The following is a 26558-nucleotide window of genomic DNA, read 5'->3' as shown; positions in this document are numbered from 1 at the left end:
CTCTGCAGAGGAAGGATGAGCTGCTAAGCTGCTTGTCAGCTCTATAAGTCCGCAGATGTATAGACTGTGTATATAGGTACATTTCGTATATATGAGGGCATGTTGGCGACAAATCATTTGGCAAGCAGGAAGCTGGGAAAGGGGAAAATAACAGGAAAAGATGCCTTTCCAAACGGGAAGATGAGCCGAACGGGTCGTTTCCACTGACTGACAGCTGCAATTCACCTGTCAGCATCAGAAGCGTTTTCGTTTCGTTCGTTCCGTTTCGTTCAGCTGAATTGCATTGAAATACGATGCTAAATTTAACGATTCATTGCATTTCCCACTCCCTTGCCTCCTGGGCACTTTCCTACCCCAAACCCTATCCCCATGACCAAATTGCAACTCTGTGTGTGTTCCGAGCCCCAGCACTCGATTCTCGTGTTGTATTTTTAATGCGGCAACTTTGGCAAAGCATTGCTAAATCTGCTGAGTCTAAGGAACAGAGACTGCCTCGAAACTCGTCCTGCTCTCCTCCTCCTCCGCCGGGATGCTACAAATAAAATACTTATAAAAGCGCAGCATAGTTTTACACTGGAGGATTTTTATAGCACTCCCCCAGCCGTCGTCTCTTGAGCTGTTGCGTATGCAACTAAATTTTAATGTTACTTGAAAGAGTAATAAAAATAAACTTTACGCCAGTTGAGAAATAGCGAGGCAAAGGCAGCCAACGATTATGACCAACTCCTACGGAAAGTATGCAGTGGAAAAGGTTTAATTAAATTGCACAGAGAACTTTTTTCCTTCCGCACGGAAGAGGAAAATTTTGGCTGGGATCGGACAAAGTGTCAAGCGAATCGCACGAGGCAATTCATCATGGAATCGATAACATGGAATAGAAAACTTTCGAGATAAAGTTTTAGAAAGGCCTACGCCGAATGTTCGGTCAGTCAAGCATATAAATGATGCGGGCCAAAATGTCGACTTTGATGCCATTAATCAAAATTAAAAGCGTGTGACTTTCTTTAAAACACTCAGAAAATTCACGATTCAAATCTAACTAAAACGATGAACCAATTGGTATCCTTAAATAAATAGATTGATTTAGATAACAAATATAATTTACAGCTCCATAAAAATCTATTTAGAAAATAAAAATGTGTTTACCAAAATGACGAAAGTGTTTAAAACTTGAGTGTGGACTACATTTTTTTTACAAGTGTGTGGTTGGTGTACTCAAACAGAACCCAAAACTGTCTTTCATGTAAAGGTAAAGAAGTATACAGATTAAGGGCACGGATTTAAGATGATTATTGTTTTGGCTCAGCATTCCCTGAACAACCCCTAATTGAAAACGATACTTAGACCAGCTGTCAACTGTCAAGGCTACAAACACATATATTCAAGGAATTTATCAGAATCGGAATTTACTATGAACTAGATTGATGCAACATCAAATATTTATAGGTTGTCAATTTTCAATGACCAAAAATACCAAGCGTTTCGTCTGCATGTTAGTTATCGACTGTGTTGATTGGGTCTTCAATATTCCCCGACCCTGGCCCATTTAACTCTTCATTTAAATATCCATTAAAAAGCTTAGCGAAGTTTCGCCAGCAACTTTTGGGCCATAACTCGTAGCCACATCTCACAGTTCGTGTGCCAAAAGTGACTTGGCAAACTCACACGTTTGTGTATGCATTAAACTATATAAACTAACCAACTGGTTGGGCAAACTCAAAATCCCTGCAAACATTTTCGACCAATGCCAACGCCTCGGGTCAGAAGCAAAAAAAAATGTAAATATACATATACGTACGGACAGTTTTCCATGACATTTTAATATAATTAGTTTCTGCTTCTAGCCTAATGTAAAGTTGTGGCCAAAAAATTGTCAACACGTGCGAGGAGGGTCGAGAAGAGGCCGAGTCCTTCGCAATATAGGACATGGCAAAGTTAACATGACTGTCCTGCGGTTTTGCATCAGCTTCAGAGAGACAACTATTCAAGCCTCTGGGTAAAGCCGAGGATGCCATAGACCACAGCATATTTAATGGCGGAATTTCGCAATGCCCACCTCACGCCTACTCTATTAAATGGGGATTTGTTGTTTTTTGGCTACAATCCATCTGTGTGTTTTTTAAAAAGGAAAGCAGGCCGAAGACGTTTGGCCACATGGCAACTCTCATTATTTCTTTGCAGGATTACCAAGTAAGCTGGGGCAGCTTAAAATGCCGCAAACTTTATGAGACGCAGCACACGTGGTTCGCCTTGGTTTGGTTTGCTTTGGATTGGTCTGGTCTAGTCCGATGTCACTCCCTCATCTTCCGTTGGCGCTTGCCAACGAATCCTGCAGGATCCTCGGCGAGTAGGCCTTAGCAATTTATGATTGCTAGCGACCGGGCGATAACAAAAGGCAGGAGGAACAAGCACAGGACAATGATGACGACAAGAGAGAAGGAATGCTCTGTAGACAACCTGGCAATTTCATAAACTGTCCTGGCACTTGCCAAATTGCCAGGAGAGAAACCAAAAGCATCAAAGCCCAAGGATATTCCCAAATTGAAGGAGATTTCAGAAAGATTTGAAACACGGGCATGTTAGCTATGTTGGGGCATATTTAAAGAAAACATTTTTTTTTTAGGTTAATAACTAAATTTAAGTGAAAATATTTTATAAATGATTAGTGGGTTTACGAATTTATAAATGTAAAACTTTTAGGTATACTGATTTATTTATTATAATATACTGCATAGAGCACCTAACCTTCCCGTAAAAGTACTCTCCACTTAGCTTTCTTCAAGTTTTTTTCAGTAGTAGGAATGCTTTGATATTTTATTGAGCTTGTCATAATATTTATGAAATGTATTAGTGCATACAGGGATAGGATGGAGTATCTGCTGCCAGAGCAAACACAAAACCGAACTTAAGCCTAAATGTCAACCGAATGTTTCAGTCTCAGTATTTTTGGAGGTGAGAGCGACAGGGACAATGCAAAAAGTTTGCCGAGCGGAGTGCAGGACAAAGTTTTATTATTATTAGCATGGCTTTTGGCTTTCATTAGTTTCAACTTTTGACAGAAATTATATTGAGTATATACATTCGCTCTAGAGGACACGCACACATACGTACGTATTGATGTTGACCATGATGGACGAACAAGTTTCCTACCAGCCACAAAGTTTCTTTTCCATTTTTGCTGTTTTGTTTAATTTGCGTTATTTATAAGCTGCCAAAAGAGCCGCCGGCCAGATGGCCAGTCCAAAAAACTTGTCTACCACTTGCCACTTGATGTTACTTGCCGCCTCTCGCTCCTTCGCTCAACACACGCATTAGGCGGGAACGCCCGTAAGTAGGCAACATCAGCCGCAAAATGGCTGGCAGCCAAATGGGCGCACAACACAACGAGCCGCACTTAAGTCGACTCTTAAGGAAAACAATGCTAAGTAAGCCCCAGGTAGCCAGGCTACACTTTGCCTCTGGGCTTTGGCTTTTAAGGGAGCTCTACACGTGGGCAAATCTGAAGTTTGAGATTTGCTGGCATTTTAAATGCCTGCGAAATCCGCATTGTCATACCTTGATAAATAGCTGAAATTACTCCTGGCAAACACTTCTCCAGTTGCCACTTGGCGAAAGTTCGTCGAGTAACGCCCGGTAAGCCGGTGTCAAATGAGAAACTAAAACGAATTCCATGTATTTCATTAAGATGCCCCCACGTCCTGCTGGAGGATCTAAATACGAGACAAGAATTTAAAACTCGCAAGGAGCTCCTCATTATGTTTCAATCCGACTTTTCACACTATTGTTGTAAATACCTCGACATCATTTAAAATTTATTTTGATATTAATATATATAAAATTGTATTTAAACTCACAGACCCTAAAACTTAGCAACTAAGAGAATCTAGGGACATTTTCCATTTGATTAAGCGATAAGTCTGCTGAATAAGGCAAATTTCTATCTCTTCTTTTTAATCAAAGAAATGTAAATTTCCACTTTCCATAAGAAAAATTGTTTCCTCCAGGTAACCTAACGTTGGAACCCAACTAGTACATTAAACATTCAGCTCAATCCTCTGAACGAAACGTTCTCCCTCCAAGTTGTCTTTCCCATTTATAAACCTAATACCATGCTGGTTCCCAATCCAGCGAATCTTCTGTATCTCCATCTCACCTTAACCTTTGAGCTGAGAATTAATATGTGGCCCCAACCCCAAACTCCCGCCTCCTGAACTTGGCGAAACTACCAGACGTAGACAATCCCGTCAGGTCCCGAGTTTCCTTTACAAAATCCAACAAAGCATAAATGTTTTGTCGCTAAGCCTACAGTCATATGGCCGTAAAGTATGCATTGCCTGTTCGGCCCATTGTTTCATCCTGCCAAACGAAAACCTCCACCAGGATGGAAGGACCCAGCCGACTCTACGCTATCCATTCTCGACAAGTCCTTGTTTTATTGTTTCTCAAATCGCTGCCTGTCGCTGACTTTTTTTTTCTGCCACCCGTCGTCTCGAGTCCTGAGCTTCTTGTTTATTATTATGCAGCAAACGTCGCGGCGCGTCGAGATTATGGAGGTAAATAGTGGAAAGGGGACTCTATAGGCATTTATGTTTCAGAACTTTGCCACGAGGCCCTAAACGCAATATTTAAAAAATAAACACTCGCCCAGAACAACAGAAAGAAGTTTAAATACTCTTATATCGCCTAAAGCCATTCCAATAAGGGTACAGTTTTCCAAAAAGCTACTTTTAACTCAGGATTAGGGATAAAAGAACCAAACTGGAATTATCTAGGATACACTTAAAGTTGCTTCTAAGATCAACCAAACTTAACACATAGCCATATTTGGAAAGAGCATTGCCAAGAAAACGTCCTGGTACTAACGGAATTTGATATATGTCCTCTTGTCTAAGGGCTTATGCAAATTCATGGAGCGAATTCAGCACCGCAGGTCGACCAGGGGTTGGGAAGTGGCACTAAGTTTCCGAAGTACTTACTGAAGGTTCCATCAATTTTCATACCTTGCCCAACTGTTGCAAAGACAGGCAATTACGCCGAGGGCAGGAGTAGTACATAAAAGAACAAAAAAGAATATATGCACTAATGTCCCAAAAAAGATCGAGTCCGAGACAATTAAGACGATAATAACAAGCGACAAGTTTATTGCCCGCACACACATCAGTTGTAGCAGAATAAGCAGATGGGGGCGGAATGGATATTGGCCAGCCGCAAAAACTCTTCCAGAAAGCCTAAGCTTTTGTGACCCGAAGCCTAATGCGTTAACAGCAATAATAACAACGGCACAATGTGGGCTTCGGAGCCACAAAACACCCCATACATAAATATGTATATATATATATATATATATATACCAACATTTGCTCGCCTTAAAAGCCAGTCGTCCACTAATGCCAACAGCTGGCGACATAAATATCAAAAAGTGCTGTGGGATGCGGGGGCGTCAATGGGAACCACGGCTTTTGTCTTTGACCAACAGCCAGACTAAAACAGACCATGAGCACCGGGCACGGGCACTAAACCACTAAGTAAGATAAGTGAGGTCAAGCAAAAGGGGTCATGTGCGCGCACTGTAACCGAGTTGCTCACGCCTCCGCTTCCACCGAGTCCTCCTTCTTCTCCTCCTCCTCCGCCTACTCCATCCTGGTTATCTAACCACATGGGAGAAGCAGAAGCAACGTCGAGGAATTCCGCAGTAAGTCTGGACAACGATGGTGTGCCAGGAACAGCAGCACGAGCAAGTAAAAGAGCAACCAGGTGAGAGCAGCAAAAGTTGCCGATAAAGGAAAGTACAGGGACAACACTCATACGCCTCGGAAAAAGTGCTCAACTCAATCAGTAAATCAATAACTCAATGGCCGCAGTCTTCGGGGAATTGCGGTTAAGGATATATTGTTTTACTAGCCAATCTTTCTTCTCAGAACACAACATCACAATTAAAACTTTAAGCAAATTATGCATATACATCGTGATTTGTATGTTATCAGTTTTATAGTAAGAATAAAGAAACAAGGGATAACGGCACAGTACAACAAGATACTTGTTACTAAACTATAGACAGTGCAAATGGAGATTCTAATATTAAGTTTGAAAGGTGACTATTTCTAAGATTGCACAAGAGCGCCATTTAGTTAGTTGCAGTTACTTCTTACGACGCTTTAATGTGATTTATAGATTATTAATTACTTTTGGGGGTAATGAACTGGTTTGGACAATTTGTGGTATTTTGCAGAGACCGACTGAAAGAGTATGCAAAAAACGGTAATTACCCTTCCATGCAACTAAAGGTGTTTATATTGAGAGATATTTTAACAACTCAAGCTTTACGTAGCAACCACTTTTTACCACCACTATCACTAACTTCCTATTATTATAAAAACCACGTTTCTAGATATGTGCAAACTCACAAATCATGTACAGCAATCAAAAGTCATCAATTTGCATCACGGAAAATCCTGCATTTGCTTCTCCTCGGCAAAGGTAAATGAATCTCTACGCACATTGTAAGCCATGTGATGACTCTCTATAGGCAATGGCAATGATAGTGCTGCTTTGACCTGTAATTACTTTCACTTTTTCGATATGCCGAGTCATGGAAAATAATTTCCTTATTGGCCAGAAAAATACACAACTTAACTTTTTGACAAAACGTTCGCCTGATCCAAAATCACTGAGCAGAATGGGCAAAAAGTTATTCACGTTGCCCTTAACCTCATCCCAAGTGATGACTTTCATGCTTCCATTATTCATTATCTATGCCTAGAGCAAATCTGGGGATCAAGGTTTTGGTTTGCGTTGGGGTTTGGGTTTTGCCGTTGCCGGGGTTTTAATTAATGAAGCTACAATATGACAACAAAGCTTAGCTAATTAATTTGTTGCCAGAGAATTCGTTTCGGAAAATATGAAAATTAGGTATGTACATCAATCCTCTCAAGGAATTAACGAATATAGGTATAGGTACAAGTGTATAAGTACAATTTAAAATGTATCCTTATTGTGATTGTTAAACAAAGAACAAATAATTAAACATTCATAAACAGTTAAGCAAAGCTTGTGCTTGGTGTGCCTGTCAAATAAAAAATGTTATAAAAGCAGCAAAGCAATATCGTATGAAATACAAAAATTCTTCGGGATTCGAATGCCAGCTTATGAGAAATAATCCAAATTACCCAAAAGTGGCACTCGTACAACATGCTTTAGAAGAACACAGCGCCATAAGTTGGCAAAATGTTACATTCTCATCTGCACTTTGCAGCAAAAGTCGAAATGCGCTTGCTAATGCTGTGAAAGAATCGAGAGCAAACAGAGAAGAGATGCCAAAATATGCAAATCAACTTTCTTTCAACTCCGTGAGTTAGAAAAAGAATAACCAAACATGTGGGTGAGCCACATACAGCGCACACTTCGATATGGATTGATGTAAAATTGATGCGCCGCAGAGTGGGTTATTGTCTGGCATTGGCCCGCATAAACAACCATAAGTAAAAACAAAACAGAGAGGAAAACAGAGAACAGAAAAAATAACAAGAAATTTCAATAATGCCAAGGCATTTGTTCGCCACTTGAAAAATGGTTGCGAGCAAAAATATGAAGGAGTCGAGAAAGTCGGTAGAGCACTTCAGGCAATTTATGGCATATGTTACCTAACACACAAGACACAAAACACAAGAAACAAAACTCGCATGCGACGCCACGCACACTCGTATGTAAATGCTAAAATAATACGTATGCGTGTGGCATAAAAATTGATATGCCAACATTTCTTTCATGTGTGAGTAATTCACAAGTAAAGTGCACAAAGTTTTTAAATAAAATATAAAATATCGCTAGAGTGCTTGGAAACACAAGAAAGCCAGTGGCAAATTGTTGACTTGATGTTTGCCCTATAAGTGATTGATCTCGAGGGTTAGGGAAAATATGTAAGGCAGACTTGGAAGTAATTTATGAAATCCCCCCTTCTTCATTGACCATCATTTATGGGTTATGGGTTTTAAATTAATAGCCCCCATTGCGAAATATTTTCCAGGATGTTTGAAGGCCAGGAGCCCAAACACCAGACTCCAACAACTATAGCCTGAAATAATGACGCACAATAAATTGAACTTTTCATAAATTTTCAGCACAAATTGGCCCAGCGTTTGGGGTTTTCATGGGGTATCCACTCAACTCAACTCCGGTCTGCTCCTTTTATGTGTCCTGCAAGCCATCCTGGCATTGTCAACGCCTGCCACGCCTTCCATCCGACCAGACTGCCGTCCCCTTTCTGCCAACTGAATTTATGGTTGGCAGCTTTTAGGCTTTGTTTTGCTGCTTATTATTGTTATTGGCACCAACAGTGACATATTAGGAGCACCGCCATCGCCTTCATTTTTCCTTCTGTCCAAGCTCATTTGTTGGCCCCGACCAGAGATGGCTGATCGCTTTTGGGCCCGGAGTCCTCAAAGGTCCTGCGGTCCGTTGCGTATGCCGGATTATTAATATTAGAGGAACAAAAAATACGAACAAAAAAGAAGGAGAGGAAATATATTTTCTACTGGCCGGCTGCTGCTGCCACTACTGCTGCTGTTTTCGATTATTGTCCTTCGCATCGTCCTGTTTCTTATCCCGTAAATTGTTATTGACAACGGAAGCAGCAGCGCGGCACAAATTGGGCGTTGAATTTGCGGCTTGCTTGGTGTTTCCACCCCCCACTTTCTTTATTTCGCTTAGCTTTCTTTATGCGGCCGTCCATTTGCTGTGGTTATTATTATGGTTGATTTAGTGGCCACAAATTGAATGAATTGTCTTATTTAACCAAAATAAGCAATATCGCATAGGTTTTTTAAATTCAATAATCCCGCCAAAGTGCGTCGTTCCTCAAATGAGATTAAAACGGAGATGGAGACGGAGACGGAGATGAAGAAAAGCGAACAAACTCTGCGGAAATGACAGACGAAGCACTCAATTGAATTAATTAATGCCCAGCCGATGAAAGGGAGTCGAGGAAATTAAGTTTAAGCGGCTGGCGAACAGCAGGCGAAAATGTTGACAGCGCGACATATCGCAGAAAATATTTAAATAAAGTCGTAATTAAATGCATAGCGTTCCCAGCCCCCACATACCGCATACCACTCATGCAATCCCTTCAGTCTGTAAGTTGAGCAACAGTTGGAATAGCTTGGAAATCACGCATACAAGGACATCTGAAGCTAAAGGATGATGAGTGTTCAAGTGGTTGACGATATCTGCATGTGCGGGTGGAAACGCTTGAGCGGTAGCTACGCACAACTTTCACAATTAGAAAATTAAAAGTACACAGGGAAGAATTTTGAGTGCACAAGTATAATTAATGTTGAATATATCCCTCAATACATAAAACTAATAATCAATTGTAATCAATTACTCATAAGTGCTTAAAAGTATGCCGTTAACATTTACTACTACCAAATATAGTGCTTCTAAACAGCTTTGTGAGTGACTTTGTCTCCGTTCGAGCGTTTTAAAAAATTTAATTTCTCTTACTTCCAAGTTTCTTTGTCGCCTGCACACATGTTTCACCCGAAACAGAAAGTTCGAGTGTTCTTGTGCCATAAATAATTATATCGTTCCGCGAATAACACCGAGGAAGTACAAAAGTACAAAAGCCTCTTATTGCTTTGTTTAAGTGTACCGGCTCCGATAAACACGCTCAAACACAATGGCCAACAATTTTCTGCGTTCTGCAGTCTTACTTGGCAAGCTGTTGGCAATTTTAACCACGGCCACGAGGATCTCTTCATTTCCACAGTCGCCAAAACGGAAACAGAAACCCAAACCAAAACCGAGACCAAAAACCAAAACCCAAACTGCGAAGCCTCCAATGGGAGCCACGTTGAGTGCTAAATGGCGGGGAGTTGTCCTCAGCGCCTGCCCTCCCCTCCAGCAGCACACAGGCATATTAAAATATTTAATTACCATGTAAACTTACGACTTTTGTTTTTGTTATTGTTTTAATTGTGACAACAACTGTCATAATAATGAATATGATGATGTTTGCCACGCGGCAAGTCCCCAATACTCCCCATTTCCCCTCTCCTGCCACCCAAAAATGCACAACGCATGGCGAACATGATACGGAATTGCGTAAGCGGCTGGGAATATTGCGCGTGGGGGAACAGGATGAAAAAGGACGAGGACATAGCAAAGCTTTATTACATTTCGCGCGCGTGTATCTGTGTGTGTGCGGGTGATTCATGGCACATATGTCCCGGTGGTTGATGGTGTAGGAAGAAGTGAGCTTTGGCGGTTTCTAAGAATTGTCTGCCGCCTTTCAACACATTGAGTTGTTTGCTCTGCGTACGCGCTCCATAGTCTCGGCTCCTCGCATTTTCCCATCCCGAGCGCCGCCTTGCATGTTATTTGAATTTTAATTGCAAACTTTTGTTGCATACTTTTGGCGTGGATTTATTTTATGGTCGAAGCTGTGCTTGGCTCCTTACTTCCTCGCCTCCGACCGTCTGTTTAATTAAAAATGCTTTGCGGTCTCCCCTGCTCGCTGCCACAAATTTTTTCCCTCTGGCAGTGCATTTTCATTGTTCTGGCCAGGTGTTTCCGGGAAAATAAAGGCAAAATGTCACGCGAATAATACCTCTTCGAATTGTTATCATCTTCGCGGAAAGTGGCTATTAAAATCGCTCTTAAATTGATTAAAAGCTAGCACGCACTATCTTAGTGCGGAATTAAATTAATTTGTAAAAAATATGTTTGGAAAATCTAAAAGTTAAGATTTAACCAGACTTGCTCTCAATCAAAAAAGAAACTAGTAGGTCAAGCTTAAGATTAGTTTTATTCTGAGCAGCATGACCCAAGTTCGCAAAAGAGGACACTTTTTCGCTGGCCACAGCTACCTTGCTATACCCTCTAATTACAGCTATTAGAACTGAACGGTGCCCATTTTGTTTGCTCAGTGGAACTAATTAGTTTGCCTTCTCCTGCTTATTGACTGACCCCCATCCCGTGCCAGCCTCTGTTTTGAGGGCCAGTTCGAGGATGAGATTTTTCAATTGACATTGTCAATGGCGGGATGCTTTCTGCAAGGATGCCTTGGTACAAGGGCCACAATTTTTTTCGTAGGTCTGCTATTTAGTATGCGGCACACAATGCACATAAAACATTAATAAAGCTTGTTGTCCTTTTCGGATGGCTGCGTGTCCGTGCCTTCCCATCTCGAGCGAGCCCTTGTCATTACCAGGACACGGCCCACGTTCTTTCCCGGCTCCCCCTCGTCCCTTTATCCCATCGTAAGCATATGCTTAGCATAAATTCGAAGAACTCTGTTTTGGTATGCAAGTGATGCTGGGCTGATGATACTTGAAGGAACTGCCGCAGACAACTTTGATTTGGGCCAGTGCTTAAAGCGTGGCGTGGCTTAATTAAAAAAAAATTCTAAAACCAAACACTGCTTTTAAAGTTTGACGTTTTCCTTATTTTCTATTCTATTTTCCTATTTTCCAGCCAATTATTAACGGGCAGTTCACTTGGCCATGGTTCATACAACATAATTCAGTCATATAAAATTTGTCTAGCGTAAAATTAGAAATGCTGCAGGAAACGGGAGTAACAAGGACGCGACAGACGCTGCGTAATTAAAATGGGAAAAAATCATGGCACACATTTCAGGGGCCGCCATTGATATGCTGATGAGACTGAAAATCGTCCTTCCACGCGAGGAACCGAGAACAGGAGAAACTGGGGTTTCTGACATTGAAGTGACTGCCTTCAAAATAGTGGGTGAGCAGCATGTGCGTAGCCGCGGCAGGAAGCTGCCGGATTTTGTATGGATGTCTGGGTGTGCGCCTGTTTACATAAAAATTTAAAGCGAAAACTCAGTGATTTTTATGCTTATAAACAGCGAAATTGAAAATGCCGCCTGGCTTCAGATTCCCCTCGAAGCGAAAGGAAACACAATATTTGTTCGGATTAAGTCCCACACACACACTGGCATAATGCAGATGAAAAGTTTCTGAATTTAAAACGGATTCTCTTTTCTGCAAGAACCATGATTTCCTATTATGAACCGCATGTTTATTTTTCAATCGGCCTGCATTAATTGTAACTAGTTTCCAAGTTATTCGTTATTATAGTAAATTTTATTGGCATTTCTTTATAGTTTCGTTGAGCTTTAGTATGTTAATATACCTAAAACCCTTGTTTTTGGCACACTGTGCACCTTCATTTGGTGTCGTCAAATCAACACACACAAGTGTGAGTCTTAGCGTGTGTGCGAAAGTTGATTTTCAATCGAAGAAGCAGTCAACGGCCCTCTTTTCCGGCATACTTCTACCCCTCCAGAAATGGAACCCCAAAAACCCTCTTGGAAAAAACTTATTTGCCAAGTTTTGCGGTTTTTGAGGTTGACATGTTGCCGTTTATGTGACCCAAAGAAGTGAGCAGCTGCTCGACAGCCATCGCTGATTATGATGAGACCGAGACAGGCCGTTCGGAAAATCCCTTTTCGTTACAAATTTGTGCCAAGCTGTCGAAACTTTATTTAAAATGGGTATACCTCCTGCCTTTATCGTCCCGTCCATTCTGTTTCACTTCCGGCGGAAGGGGGTTGGCGATCGAGTGCTAGATGTGAAAGAAAAATAATCGTACCCTTTGGCTAGATTTGCATTTCCTGTCAGGTAATTACCCGGTGATAGAGGCAGGCTCCCTCGCCATTCAACAAAACGAGCCGTTGACTGGGCCCGTCATCAATTTCTAGCACCGTTCTAATTAAAGATAGGCATCAAACATGCAAACTGCTGAACTGAATGGCAGGCAGCGGAACTACGGACAACGAACTCGAAAGGATTCCATATATGCACATTGTACAAGTGAATGTGTATGCATATGTACATATGTGGTTGTGGGCATATGAGTGGCGAAGTCGAGTGCGCTTTGTAATTGATTTGCTGGCACTTTGTTGTTTGCCAAAGGTCGGTCACAGGGGGCGGGAAAGCTGTGGGTGGAATTTAATAAATATGAAAACATCAAATTATTTCAAATGCCTGAACTATCTTGTCTGGCGGTCGGTCCATCTGTCTGCGCGTCTGGCTGACTGACAAACGCCCGCCAAGCACGGAAAATATGCTTTCCCAGGCGTGGAAAGGGGACTGGGTTGGAGTTCTATGACGGTGGTGGCCTCCTGACTTTTGCATAATTCTGCAATTTCTCCACAACAAATCGCAGTTGATTGTTTTTGTGTGTGTTCTTTTTTCCCTCTGTTAGTACATACATAACTGCAGCCGGCAAAACTGCCTTAAAATATGCAACGAAACTTTGCTCAAAGCATAAAATAAACTCGGAGCAATTCCACTTCTGCCGCCCAAAAGGGTAAAGGGAGGGGCATGGCCGGGAGATTGGGAGTCCGAATGGGAAATGATTCGGGAGGGGGAGGTGGTAAGGGGTAAGAGAAAATAGGAAATCACTGTTTGCGAAAAACAAGCGCTGAAAATAAAGCTCACCAACACACTCGCATTAAACTAAAGCGGAAATGCAAGGCATTCTTATGCATATCCTCTAAACAACTGCACACAAGCGCACACTCACACATACACACACACACACACACAGACAGAGCAAGAGAGAGAAAGAAAGGGTGCAGGAAGAAAGAAGCAGCCGGGAACTGTGGAGCTAACTCGTTTGGGGAATTGCTGCTGCTTCCTCTGCTGCCACTGCAAAAGGAATTTTTCATACGCAAATTAAATCTACTTCAAGTCTTCAGCTATGTGCGCCTCTCCGACTCACCGCCCCTGCGCCCCCCGTCGACCACGCCCATTTCCACGCTGCAGTCGGCGAGATTTGCAAATATTCATTACATAATAAACTAAATAAAATGTGAGAATCCTGCTCAGCTCCGAGATTTCCTGAAGGCAAGCACGGCAGACTCAGTGGTGCACAAACCGAGGTAAGTTAACAATCGGAGGCTTCATCTGGTGTGAGAATTTGGTTACGACTGGTAGCCTTTAAATTTTAAAAGGCTCTTCACTTGGACGAACATTTTAGGTTAATTTTAAAGAAAATAGAATGAAAACAAGCGATTCAGTTTCCTAGTGTAGTAATCTTTTCATTCAAACCGCAGATCATTCCTGCCATTCTGTATTTTAAATACGTGAGTTTCTAAGTATCTAAATTGTTTTTAGTTTAAATAAAATTATATTTAATGTCTCTGGAAGCTGCATGCTTAATCTGAATATTCTTGCTTTTATAATTCCTGAGATCGACAGATCGACACGGCTATTGATCCTGATCAAGAATATACATATATACTTTATATGGTCGGAAACGCTTTCTTCTGCTTGTTACATACTTCTCAAATAATCTAGTATACCATTTTACTCTACGAGTAACGGGTATAAAAACAAAATAGAAAGATAAATCATGCAAAAATATACAATACTAAAGAAGAAGTAATAATTATATGATAGCATCCATTATTAAGCCAAAACCGGGGCAACAAATCAAATTGTACATCCCATCCCAAATTGGCGGCAATTGGAAGCCCACTGAATAAAATGTTCCTGACTGGTGAAATATATGTGGCAAATCAATGACACGTAAAAGCTGTAATTAAACGCACATTTCTGGGGCGCTATGCTCGAAATTTTTGGTTCGTAGAAGACCGACCATCGGCACGCGGAGACCATTGCCATGTGGGTTGGCCAAGAGTCATAAACTGGTCTACCCCTCATAAACACCAGACCGTTTCCTTCCTTCCCGCCCCCTGGGCTGGAGGAGGAATTCCTGTCCGGTTCCGGTGGCTCAACAACACGTGCTGCGCCTTGTGCCAGATATAATTGAAGGCTAGTGAACTTCCTGTATGATCTATGACTGTACTTAGATTAGACCACCTCACGTTATTTTCTTCGCTTATATGGGCCCTCAAAAATACATTGATATATTTACACGTAGTATAAATTATACTCTCACTTTGTTGGCAAAAGTAGGAGCCATTTATATCGGATGCCCCTTTGCAAAAGCTGGGTTACAATTCGTTTACCACAACAACTCTTTTAGTGCCACATTGCAAACTGAGCTCCAACCACTGTGTCGAAAAGCAACTGAGGAGCTAGCCTTTCGCCGGTTAACCCCTCACCCCTTAACCCCTTTGTGTCCCAACAACAATTCGTAATTATATTGTATTTATACGGTTTATATATGGCGCATAATTACCTGGCTTCTCTCCGCTTTTTTACAGCGCTTTAACATGTAAATTCGATTCGAGTGGACTTCCATCCAAAGCACACACCAACCCACCCACACACACCTTAATTAAATTTCTAATTATTGTAATTAACCACATTAATATGACCTCATGCGCACCCTAATTTGCCGAAACTCCAGGCGAAAACAAAAACTCGGAGCGGCCGTAACCCAGACCGAATCCGTATCCGAATCCGAGTCCCGATCCTCCGAGTCTTGCGGGATATAAAATTGTGTAGAAAATTGTCGGTAAACACATTTTTACAGTTTATTTGGGGAGGGGACGCGTGGAAAAGCGACGCGACTTGTATATTTGTGGGCCGGCTGGATGTGGTTTTCGGACCAGCCCGTCCAGGCCGTACTTCCCTTCTATTATATGGCTGTATGGTCATGGCTGTGTGTATAGGAGTATGTGTGTATATTGCGGAATACGAGGCGGCAACAATGCTGTTCCAATGGTTTCGGTCTTAATGAGGTCATGTGTGGCGACCACGACCACGACCACGACAACGACAACGACTAAGGACGACGGCAGTGGTGATTATGATGGCATGAAATTAACATTTAATTTGAGTTGAAGCCACCTAGCGGGAAATGGCTTTTGGCTAATTTATACCGCCGACGCGGCACCGTCTCCATTCTGAATGTGCCATCATTAGAGGGCCAAAGTTTGCGGTTCTGCAGCCCACGCTGGATTCCATTGGACAATGGCATCTAATTTATGTTTGTCTTAGCAGATGCTGTCCGCCATCTCCATCTCCAGCTTCTTTCCAATTCCAGTCCCAATCCCCACCAGCTTCAACACTTTTGAAGGCAACAAGTTGGATGTTGGATGTTCGGGGAATAAGAAGACCCAGGCCAACCAGTTAAAAACTTTTTCCTTTTCCCGCAAAAGTTTTCCTGTCTGCGTTTAAGCGCTGCGAAAAATGGAAAGTTTACGGCTCAAAGACAAATTTTTGTGCGGTGCCAGGCGAAAACTTTATTCACGGCTTATCAATGCTTTCGCATTGATCAGCTAAATTTTATTGAAAACAGGCGAATGGAAATGGAAACGCAGCTACCTGTCGTTTTCCCCACTACTTGGTTATTCATCTCTAAATATTCGCTGCATTATTTATTAATGAGGCTAAGCAGCGTCTAACATTTCAAAGCTTTCTCCTCGCCTGCGGATAAATGGAAACCGGAACCACAACAGGGGCAAAAAGAAATAATAAGAGCGGAAAAAGGCAAAAATGTGAGCGCATTAAATATTAATTCCCATTTCGTAACTGATAAGAGCTGAAGTTGCTTCTCGGAAAGGATGGCCAAAAGGTCAGCGGCGAATAGGGCTTTCAATTAGCTGCGCCAAAGAAGCATTATAAATAGCGCAGAAAGGGTTAAAATTTTGGGGAAAAGGCTTAGCGAGCGCATAAATCAGATGGGATAGTTTGAAATATTACCATATACTGGAGTTCAGGGTTGAAAAGTTCTAGTGCTTTTCCTCCGCCCATGAAAGTTTTTATTTATGGAGGAATATGTTTAAGCTGGAATTTATAAAAATCTTTAGGCAGATTTTGTAGTATATTACCTCTACAAGCCTGCTTTAGGTTCTGTTTTAAAGGGGTAAATAATAACTCCATTGGATGTCCCTAAACAAATCGAAAACAGATTTCATTTGATTTTTTGTCGGACCTATTGCTGCTTGTTAGGTCATCCAATTGAAACGCCCTACACTTGTCTCTTGACCCAAGAAACACTTCATTTTGGTGCTTTCAGACAACAAAAACCCGTAACGGACTGAAGTTAATTTTTGGTTCCCTTATCCTATCAAAGTTGGTAGCAAAAGAAACGACATACAAATTCCGTGAACAAAATGAAATGTCAACAGTAAATTTACCTTCGAGTTTTCCTTTTTTTCCCTGTTGTTGTTGCTTGGCCTTTGATTATTTTCCTTTCTAATGCGGCGAAAGCTCATTTTTCTTATTTTGAAACGAAATTTCTGTTAATGGGATTTACAAAACGAAATGTCTACACAGATTCTTTGTGTGGGTCGTCTGCTTTATTTTTTTCGGGACATTTTTTTTCGGGTCATTGACGTAGTGTGTAAAATGGCGCATAAATATGTTGAAAATGGACTTGAGAATTTATTTACATAAAAGGGATTTAGCAAATAAGGCAGAGAAAGGGGAATCGGCCTTGGTGATTTGTTGTTTGCTTATTCGTTTCTTTTGTTATTTTAAGCTGGTGAACGATCCGATTTTCTGAGAAGTTACCAGGCGACAGACGATGACGATGATGATGATGGGTAAAATATTGAGGCAGTTTATTGGATTTATTTTGTTATACAATGGTCAATGATCACAAGTTGAGGGAAATACTTTGATTTTGGAATTTTGCACGTTTCGCTTACCGAAAAATGCAGAAGTTCATTTTAAAAAGTACAAAAAAGATGGGAAATGAAGAAAAGCGAAGCCAAGTTGTTCGAACCGAGAATGGGAAGTTGTCGCGCTCAAAGCAGCAAATCCCTTCATCCGATTTAAGTAAATGCAAACAAAATAAGTAAATAGCAAGAAGCAACACTTCGTCTCCATTGCCTTGTAGCTTTTGTTGGTTCCTCTTTTTCCCTGCACGAAAAGGGGGAAACGGGCGGAATGGGCGAAATGGTCGGAATGGGGAAAAAGGAGCTTATGGAGGCCGCCGTGGATCCGGCTCCATCTCCGTGCACATCTCATCTTTCCCAGCACTTGGATGAGAGCTTGTTAAAACTTTAAGTCCGTTTTACTTAACGTGGCTACATTTTAGCTGACAGTTGTAACTGCTTCTGTTGCTTTGATTTCTTGTCGGCCCCTCGGCGTTTTCCATTCACCATGTTTCTGCACTTGCTGTTGTCTGCCGGTCTTTAAGCTGTTAGTTTTTTAAGGCGCCGTGGATGAACCCTTTAACTATTTAGCATATTAGCCTCAAGTTCTTTATCATCCCACTGTCGTGTGTTTTGCCATCGACAACGCCTTTAATTGACTTCCATTGTAGCCCTTTTCTCTCTTAATCGTTCTTGGTCTCGCCTTTTTCGTTTTTTCCCTTTTTGCTTTCTCCCATGACAAGCCTTGTAATTAGTCATCTCGGTTTGAGCCACTTTTTGCTATTGACACTTGGCCAAAAGCAACGATGCCTTTTAAGTTCGCTGCTATCGCGCTTTTGCTTTGCTTTTTAATTGAAAGCAGAGTCCTTTGCGGAGTCTTGATTAGGTTTATTAATGCGACAAGCTTCTTATGAACATGAACGCGGGCCCAGTTCAGAAATGTTCCAGCAAGTTGGAAAAAATGAGCGCACATAGGGGGTAAACGATGAATTTATGAAACAGGACGCTTTAGGACTGCAATAAACCATTTCAGTTGTACAAGAAACGGTAGTTTCAATCGTTTCAACTTGGGAAACATATTTCAAATTTAATGAGACAAATGAATTAAAAAATATCATTATGTCTTCCTTGAAAAATGCCTACATTGTTTTGCTTTCCGCCACTTTAAAGAGGCATTCCCCTTAATAGCCGAAATCTGGCATTCATTTAAGACACATACCTTTCAGCAACAAAGAAGCAAGTCACAAATTCTAAACATAGTTGGCGTTGCACTCGAATTGCGAACTCTTTAAAATTGTTGGCTGGCGAAAGTCGAAACCAATTCACTCGTTCAACCATCTTTCGCAGAATGTGCGCATATTTGCCTACCTCGGCATAATTTGAAATTAGTGCACTCAATGGCTATGGTTTCTCTACTTTTCCTACATTTTCGGCCTGCATATTTACATAGGACGATGGGTTTTAGGGATTGAGGGGTCGTATGGTGAAAAGCTGGGCCTACCTCACCAGCTGCTTCAGCTAAAAATGCAAAAGTGCTTACGCTGGCCAGCAATTTCGTTGGGTTATTGGTGGTGCTGAAGGGCGGTGTTGGTTGCTCATGGTGGCTCGTGGTGGCTCGTGGTGGGTGATGGTGGCTACCAAAAAAGCCAGCATCAATTTCTGCAACTGCAGCTCGGGAAATTCCAACAAAAACGGAGGAAAGCAGTGGCCGCCATGGCCTATCGCAGGAAAATGCAACGATGAGCGCCATTTTGGGCTTCATGGCTTTAAAGTTTCGCTGCATAAGCTAAGGCGTTGGCACTGCTGGAATATGAAAAATGTCCTCTAATGCTTTGACATTTCGCTACTTCCTCGTTCTCCTCTGCGTTTTGCCACCCGTCCCGTGTGTCTGTCTCGTGTCGCCAGCGAAATGCCCCTGAAACGGCAAGGGCGTAAAATTGCCGTAACATGACAGCGAACAACTTGGCCAAAAGGTAACTCAAAACGCGCTGCAAACACGCACCCCTCCTCCGCACACCCACACACCCATCCACCCATCCACCCAACACGCCAGCAAGCCACGCCATTTTGGCCAGAATACCCGAGTACTCTGCTCCGCTTGTTAGCGTTGAGTTAGAGGACCACCACCCACACCTACCCCACACTCAAATATATATGTATATATATGTATATCCGCCGTATATATACTCCAGATGTAGAGCTTTATCAGTGCGTTATAGTAGAAAGTTTTCCATAATGTGTGGGAAAACTGCGCAAAAAATAGTACCAAAGGATAAGACAAAACTGTCAGCCATTCAAATTTCTTTGGTTTCTTTTTATGATTTTCTAATACCAGACACACATATTTGGTACGATGTTTTAGATGTATAGCGTGCAGTTCTTGATAATACAATGTCTATCTTTTTCTCATAAATAATAAATGAACACCCACAATTGTATTATATTCATTTTAATATTCAATTTTCATTGGTAAATATTTGTACTAGTTACGCTTTATAAATGTCTGACTGCCGTTCAATATTTTATTATATTGAGTTTATGATTACACAAGCTTCAAAGCTTCCGTTTACTACGAAATTCTTAGAATTCAATTAAATTTTTCAGCCTAACATATAGTATTTGCTGCATATCGTTTTATAAATTCCACTAAGAAATTACATTTCCCATGACCGAATATTTTTTAATTCAATTTCCGTAGCCTGTTTCACAAAATGTCTAATTGTCAACCGATATTTTGGGAAAATTCCAGTCCCGAGTGTATTGCAAATTCGGCTTCCTGGCTTCTAGGAGCAAATATTTTCCTTTTCCCGTGCGGCTTTCCTGCTTTATTTTTCCCTCTTGTCTACATTATTTATGCATTTTACTCTCGGCTGCTGCTGCTGGCTTTTAATAGTTCTGCATGTGTGCTGCGTGTGTTTACCACATTGAAAAGTTTTCTTTGCAAAGTGCTTGGTACATACAAGCGCGCAAATATGCCAAAAAATATGCTACACAAAAATCGCTCAAGTGCAAAGTTTTAACAATTGAAAACTTCGCATGGCTGGCGCATTGTGAAAAAATACTTCAAAATAAAAAGAAGAAAACTTAGAGGCGCTTCTCCCCTAAGTAGTTAACTCAAAGTGTATGGAGTGTCAAAGCGGAAGATTGAGGTGAGAGAAAAGTGGTCGGAGATTTTGTCTGAAATCGAGCAGACTTGAAAATCAGTTAAAGTTTAGCCTTTCCCTGAAATACATCATTAATCATAATCATTACATTGGCAATGTGAATCTGCATAAAAGCAGACATTTTCCTTACACTCAAGCGATATATTCAGCCTTTAGCAGAGTTGGTTTTTTAAATTTCTGGCAATCCCTATTAAGTTTTAAGGTCCTGCAGTGGAGAAAAGCACAGAAAAACGCATAAGGGAAAGCGGAATGAAGGAAAAAGCCACTAAAAACAAACTATGCAAGCTTTTTTATGTGCTCTGCAAGTGGCCGAGAAAGAGGTAAGTCCTTTAGTGATTTCTTTTCTTTGCTTCCATTCTTTGCCACTCGCCTCTTTGAGCCACCTTGCCAGAGCAATGAGGTGTGAAGATGAACTGTCGCAATTGTCTAACGGCTTTGTTGTAGCTGCAGTTGAATGCACACATACCCTCGGCCAGGGGCGCACCCAAAAGGGGATTTAGTAGATGGGGTAAGATGGCGAAGCCAAATCTATTTTGTTCCTTCCTTTGATATAAACAATCGTGTAAAAGATTCGCGTTTCAAAACATAAAACAAAATGTAAACAATATTTTTGATTGTTAGGGCTTTTAATTTGATAGTTATTAAATTATGCATTATGCATATTATTATTATGCATTTTCATTGATATCCTTATGATATTAAACAATCATTTCCTAGACTGAGGCCTTTTATCATATTAATTTTCGCTTTGAATACGGCCCACTCCCGCGGGTATTCCCCAATCCGACTGCGAATACTCCTGGAATGCATATATCCCAGCTACGCACCTGACAGCAGAAGGACAGCAGGACATCTTCTTGCCTTGACTGGGTATTTTTGTAGCGCCGCCTCTTCAGTGCCCCTTCTCTATTTTTTTTTCTGTTTTTTCTTCTTGTGACTGTGTGTGCGTAGAACAAATATCCCACTAAGGCGAAAGCAAATCAAATGTAAAGCCCGGTGTAGGCAAGTGTCAGTTGGTGTGTGCTTTGTGGTCGCTCCCATACACCCATCCATCCTACAATCCTGCCAGCCAACCGTCCTGGCATCCAAAACCATCCCAGGAACACCCATTTGAACCCCTGGCATGCTCGACTTGACTACACCTTTTGTGGAAATCCAACAATGTCAACTATGCAACACAAAAGCGACAATGCTGTTGCTTTGTCTGACCAAAAGAGATCGAAAGTGTGGCAAGGTGGTTGTGGCGCCCTTGTTGCTGCCGCTTTTATGTGCCACGCAAAAATAGCTCACTTTTACCCCAACATTGTCCGCTTTCTCTGCTTTTCGGTATAATTTGTTTTCTTGGTCTTTCGTGCACACAATTTGCATTGGAGGCTTGCCCTCCTCCTTTTATTTACCCGTTTGCAACTTAAAGCCACGCAGAAATAATGACATTAAAATGCACATTACATTAAACCAAAAAACCAAAGGAAAACAAAAAACAGAAAACAGAAGGAAAACAAAATTCTAGATTTTCCAGCGCGTGCCGGTTTAACCCCTTGGCGTGTGCCCCATAAAAAAGCCCAAGTTAAACCAAACCAAGCCCCAAAAATGAAACGAACAACATGCAAATCAGCAGCTAGCAAACAGCGCCGGCAACAATAACAGCCATAACTACAACTACTTCAGTTTTACGAGCTCCAAAACCCTCCCCGCAGGACCTCCACCCTCTACCCCCTACCCCCCATTGACAATTATTAGACCGACCACGCCCCTTGTCGTGCTCATAAATTTTGTAATTATTCCCCTGCGTGCGGAAAGAAACTCCAAAAAAACAACACAAAATTGAGGAAAATACACGCATGTCTAGGCCAAATATGGAAAAAAGCGGAGAGATGAGTTAAGATTGCCACCGGAACGATTGTTTGCCTAAAACTGTGCCACCAATTCTCTTTAAGGGCTGTGAGTCGCAAATTTAATTTAATTACCTGGCACACTCAATTTCCTTAGGGAAAGGTAGAGTTTAAGTGTGTGTAGAGAATATTGTATAATATCAGGGCCTTTATGTAAGAACCATACTCAGAAAACAAAACCCAATATATTGTTCGGCTGTTGGGCATTGTTCTACCTTGACTTTATTTAAACAAAAATGTGGCCTACCGTAATATATCAATAATTTAAAATTAAATGACTGTAACTACTATATATTATTATAAGTTTTGATCGAAAATGGTTTTCTTTCGCCGCGCTCAACACCCCACAAATTATGCCTTGAATATTTTATTTGGTCGCCTAAAACTCCATAAGCGCTTAACTAGCTTTGATTTACTTAATAAAATTTTTCAAAAATAATAATTAAATTTCAACAAGACCACAGTCTTCTTCAGAAGCCAAGACAAAGTCGAAACCTGAGAGCGAACAGAAAAAATAGTACGGTTTTATAAATTTTAACTTAAAAGGCTTGCGAGAGACTCTGTTTCGCAGAGCAGCCATAAACATTAATTAAAAGTTTTGACCCTTTTTGCCATTGCTCAGGGGCTCATCAGCTGCAATATTCATGCGCAGCCAGCACACTCACAACTACAATAAAATGCACTCAAATTGTTGCTGTGGGAGTATAGGAGAAAGGCAGGCCGAGAAAGTCCAGTTAGCCCGGCGAAAAAAAGGGCCAAAACCGCGGCCTCAGTGGCCTTATTTGCACGTAGTGCCAACAAAAATTACGAGCTAAGCACTTTTCTCCCAGGGCAAACACACTTACTTACATTCGCAGTCTTCAATCTCCGCAAATGCGGCCTGCACTCACATGACTCATGAATCATTTAGCCCACACTCGGCCGGCCAAACTTTTATTTTCGCCATTTACATGAGCAGTGTTCGCGCAAAATGTTCAGTTTTTCGCCTGCCGCTTCCATAATTTCCTTTTTTGTCGTTTTTTGTGGCTTGTCGAAAATATAACTGGGACATATGGGCAAACAATTGTCATCGTGTTGTGAGTGTAACTATCTGTATAAGTATTCATGGCCGTGGCTGCTGTGACACACTTTCCAGCGCCGTCAGGAAACCAGTGAAAACAAATGGAATTCGCCGAAAACACACCGATTCACCCAGACCAGTCAACTGGGGGTTCAGCCAAGCATTAAATTAACATTTTTTCTAATTAAAGTGGCCAGCGGAAGTGGTAAAATACCACAATTGTCCGTGGAACACTTAAAAGCAAAGAGCATTGCATTCGTAGAAAATAATGATTCAAGGACCTAAAAACAGGCAATTTGGCAAAGGGAATAAGTCTAAGTTCATTTAATTAAAAATTGTTAATTGATTGCCGAATAAAATATTAAAGAAAATTATATAAGTTTTTATATAGTTATATTTGATTTTCTTTAGGAATTGCCATCAACATGCCAACAGTGGTTTTTCTTTCAGCATTGATACATTTTGGCCGTTTGCCAAAAACACATTTAGGACCTTTAATAGGCCGTAATTAGCCAGAAGATATAAACGGTCATTTTCAATTGTCAGCAACGGCCGCAGATAAATGTTGATTTATCTCAAACCGTCAGTCTCCACTCGCATTAATGTGTTGACATTTTGGGGTGGCAATCCCCTTGTCCTTGCCCCAAAACATATAAATAAAAAACTAACAGCGTTTTGGGGAAAATAGGGAAAGAAGGCGGAGGCCTCGTTGTAATGAAAAGTAATAATATTAAATTAACAGAACTCTGGTGAATTGTTGCCGCTTGGCCGGAGACAACCTTTGGGAAATGGGAAATGTGGAACGGTGAATGGTGAATGGTCCGAACCAAAACATTTCGGGAATCCCCCTTCAAAGGTCCACACTATTTTTCGCTAGGCCGCAAGAAACATCTTATTTATGGCCTCGTTTCTCGTAAAAATTTGTTATTTAGATTTATGGCGCTTTGCTCTTTGTTGTTGCCAACATTTATTTATCTTTCTTTCATTACGATGTTCTCGGTTATTTTTTGCTTTCTTGTAGCTCACACTAAGTGGGAGGTGGGTCCTCCACTCATTTGGGCACTGAAATTTTAGAGCCACTTTAGCTGGTCACTTGTCCGTCGACTAGCAACGCGAAAAAGTGTGATAAATGCCCGGTCATTATTACTCTTGAAGAACTCAGATATATGCGAATCCTGAAATGTTTGCTAATATAATGATATGCGGCGTTGCAAGTTACACACGCGTTTGTGTTGCCCATTTGTCCAAGTAAAATAAAATGTCCAAATAAACAAATGATGAGCGTTCTCAGAGCTAGAAATGATAATCTTCATATCTTAGAATTTACGCTGCCAACCAATTTGTTACTGATAATATTAAAAGAAATGTTTAAATTGGATGCCTAATTTATTTTATTTTAAAGGATTCTTGTAACATTAGTATTAAGCTGTAGGGTGATACTACATATCGCTGAGCGCAAAGACGACTTCTGTAAGCGTAGAAACATATATTCATTGAAAAAGTTTGGAATTGATTTGTGATCGCCTGCCAAGGAATTTTCCCACCCAGCCGATTACTCTCGCGTCTACTGTTTAATTACCTTTCGCTTGGCAAACTCCATCAAGCCGAAAGTTATCAATTTCGGATTACTTTTCCCCACAAAAGCAAACACAGGCGCAAAATCGACTTTAACCATATTTCATCCAGACACTTTTCCGCCCTCGCGTAGTTCAACTTGCGGCTTTTCGGCGAAGGATGAGGTAAAACTTTTGCTATATGTTAATTATGGTTCCGGCATTTATTTGCGGCTTAATATGGGCTATACTCCTATATGGGTGTACGCATATATAGTTTAGTGCCGGGCGCCTTTAGTTTAGGGAGCGATTTTCCCAGGCCTTCTGACATTTGCTGTTCCACATTCCCGTGTATTATTTTTTTTTTGGCCGCTCTCGCTGTCTAAACGAAAACTTTTCAAATTATCGTAGCATCAACTTTTTGCTCCTCCATCTTTTTTGCCACTGATGGGTGGAATGAAAGGAAAGGAAAGCAAGAGATTGGAGCATTGGCGCCCGGAGTTGCGCAAATTAATTAAAACTTGTTGCAAAAAACCAAAGCAAAATGAGTTCCCTTTGCGTGAAATATATTTCGAAGCTGGACACAGTTGAGTTAAGTCGGCAATTGTTGAGCGGGGCTTTTGTGTCATAATTTCCAACAAACGACAAATTAGCTGGTCGAAAGTGGGTGGTCCTTCGAGCCGGGCTGGTGTGGTGGCAGCAAAAAAGGCCGGAAGGGACGAGATACGGCCCAAAAACCATTTACATGGCAAACAGCAAACAGTTTTGCATATGTTTTTAGATACTTTCCCCTGCAATCCTGCTGCTGCTGCCGCTGCTGTCCAACAGTTTGTCGGTCTGTCAACGCCCGAAGAGCTTCGGCAGAGAAGCAAAACCAAAATAAAAAAAAATGGAGGACATTGAGGGGGGGTAAAAAAAACAGCAGCAAGCCGCAACCCGCAACGAGTTGTACAAACATTTCACGCGGCAAAGTGCCGCATAAATTTCAATTTAATGCCACATACACAAAAAGAGGTGCGACAAACTGCAAACTGCAGGCTAACCAGGCAAAAGCGGCAAGTACAGCAAAAGCATCAGCCACCCGGTAAGGACAACAAATAAAAAGGCAACAAAACCCGGCCAAATACATCAGGATGTGCAGTGTTTGTGCTGCCTGTTTTTCTGACTCTCCCAGTGCCCCTGCAGCTTGTTTATCGCTCCTCGTACCGCCCGGCCATCCCACCCATCTACCATATACCATAGTCTCTGGGGTTCCCGAAAACCCCTCAAAATGAAATGAAGCGCCTATGAAAAGTAAGTGCCACGGCGAGTGGATTGCGCCAGGAGGTATAAGTCAGACTCGACACTTCC

At 41.4% G+C, this 26558-nt stretch overlaps 1 protein-coding gene across 12 annotated transcripts in view; it reads right to left on the bottom strand.

The window, feature by feature from the left end:
* LOC6529747 (tyrosine-protein phosphatase Lar) overlaps positions 1–26558 on the bottom strand; it is a 111701-nt gene that overhangs the window by 59801 nt on the left and 25342 nt on the right. The window lies entirely within an intron of this gene.

This window comes from Drosophila yakuba, chromosome 2R (assembly GCF_016746365.2).
Source record: "Drosophila yakuba strain Tai18E2 chromosome 2R, Prin_Dyak_Tai18E2_2.1, whole genome shotgun sequence".
Taxonomy (NCBI): domain Eukaryota; kingdom Metazoa; phylum Arthropoda; class Insecta; order Diptera; family Drosophilidae; genus Drosophila; species Drosophila yakuba.
The sequence above is the reverse complement of the archived record's forward strand: the minus strand, read 5'-3'. Positions and strand labels throughout refer to the sequence as shown.